Raw genomic sequence first — 2500 nt, 5'->3', positions numbered from 1 at the left:
CCATTACTCAGAGTGGATACCCTTCCTAACCTCTGCGCCGTAGCCAGGATTCGAACAGATGTCTGAAATCCCCACCCGGTTGCCAGAAACACGTACTACCACCGACCCACAGCGGGCCCCAACGCTAATACATGTTGAAGACATCTTTCTTCTTCTTCTTCTTCTTCTTCTTCTTCTTCTTCTTCTTCTTCTTCTTCTTCTTCTTCTTCTTCTTCTTCTTCGCGTTCTTCTTCTTCTTCTTCTTCTTCTTCTTCTTCTTCTTCTTCTTCTTCTTCTTCTTCTTCTTCTTCTTCTTCTTCTTCTTCTTCTTCTTCGCGCTCTTCTTCTTCTTCTTCTTCGCGTTCTTCTTCTTCGCGTTCTTCTTCTTCTTCTTCTTCTTCTTCTTCTTCCTCTTCTTCTTCTTCTTCTTCTTCCTCGCGTTCTTCTTCACATTTTTCTTCGCGTTCTTCTTCACGTTCTTCCTCGCATTCTTCTTCACGTTCTTCTTCGCGTTCTTCTTCGCGTTCTTCTTCTTCGCGTTCTTCTTCGCGTTCTTCTTCGCGTTATTCTTCTTCGCGTTCTTCTTCGCGTTCTTCTTCCTCGCGTTCTTCTTCGCGTTCTTCTTCGTTTTCTTCTTCGTATTCTACTTCGTGTTCTTCTTCGCGCTCTTCTTCGCGTTCTTCTTCCTCGCGTTCTTCTTAGCGTTCTTCTTCGCGTTCTTCTTAGTGCTGGGGATCCGAAGGGGAAAACGAGGGATTAGAGCGCGGAAAGCTGCGGCCGTGGGCCGCTGTTTGTGCAGCCAAGCCCCCGGCGAAGCCGGGGAGGGCGAAGCCCGCGGCTTGTATATATATAAACATACATATATATATATATATATATATATATATATATATATATATATACATATATATATATATATATATATATATATATATATATGTGTGTGTGTATATATATACATATATATATTTATATATATGTATGTTTTTGCATATATATATATGTATATATATATATGTATATATATGCAAATACATACATATATATATGTGTGTGTGTGTGTGTGTGTGTGTGTGTGTGTGTGTGTGTGTGTGTGTGTGTGTGTGTGTGTGTGTGTGTGTGTGTGTGTGTGTGTGTGTGTGTGTGTGTGTGTGTGTGTGTGTGTGTGTGAGTGTTTAGACATTCTGACCTGCAAAACTAGTTACGAATAAACTCAAGACTCCTGTGTTTCCTACTCCATATATATATACATATATATATATTATATATATATATATACATATATATATATACATAAACATATGTATGTATATATATATATGTATATATGTATATACATATATATATATATATATATATATACGTATATATATGATATATATTTGTATATATATATATGTACATATATATATATATATATACGTATATATATATATATATATATAATATATATTCTACATATAATATACATATGCATCTAGAATAACGGACTATACACATTGAAACAGACCTACATACCTAAATTACACGGGCACACACACAAATATGCACACAAACACGTACACAAACATACATAGACATACACGCACACAGATACAAATGCATAGGAACGTGTGGGAGGGCACACATCCTGCGTGTTTACTTTTGCGCAAGTATTGCCATGAATAAGCAAAAGCCTAGCACGCTCACGCGACGACAGGGTCGTGCATTCTTTCTCGCTCGCATTTTTAGCGCATTTCCCATCTCGCATTTATAAGAACAAGAATGCAAAAGGATGCAAGCATATCCAGAGGACATGTATATAACAATAAATCCGACGAAAGGCGAGGCAATCTGGGGCGGAAATTGCCTTGAAATCAATTTCACAATTTGAAATAATTTCGTGTTTGCATTTTTAATCCTTTGCTTCCCCCACCTCGATTCGGACTCGGCGTTGTCGTCTCGTCGTCGTTGTCGTCGTCGTCGTCGACGCTTCGCGCCATTCTTACCCCGAACTTCGTACAATTTATTGCCGTGACTTAATTTACGCGCCTCACCCTTATCCTTTTCCTTCTCTATCTTCTTTCCTCCTACTGGTTTCACCTAGTTTTGCCCTTTGTAATGGAAATCATTTTCACTCAGTTCTAGAGGGAATTTACAGTTCCAGGACGGTTGTTTTCAATGGACGTGCTCGCTCGAGGCAAAATGGTGTTTCTTTAAGAATTCATATTTTCAGAAAACCAACGAAAGAATTCAGCAGCAAGAAAGGAAGTGTTTATTGGCGCTTAAAAACATCCCCATTAGCATATGAAGGCCTCAGCAGCCACTAAATATCAGGGAATGACAATTATATACATTTTCATTCGCACAAATTAGAAGGCAATGTGATTGATTAAAAACTTATTTGCATTAGTTACCATAGAGTAAAGCCCAGTTACACTATTCTACCTTCATTGTAAATGATCTACAGTAAACATAGATCAATTACCAAAGTGTCACGTCCTGTGTTAATACTCTGGTTGATCTTGGCATTAGTGTTAAG

Source organism: Oratosquilla oratoria, chromosome 7 (assembly GCF_046742065.1).
Source record: "Oratosquilla oratoria isolate Oo_2021 chromosome 7, ASM4674206v1, whole genome shotgun sequence".
NCBI classification, from domain to species: Eukaryota; Metazoa; Arthropoda; class Malacostraca; order Stomatopoda; family Squillidae; genus Oratosquilla; species Oratosquilla oratoria.
Note: the sequence above shows the minus strand (reverse complement) of the source record.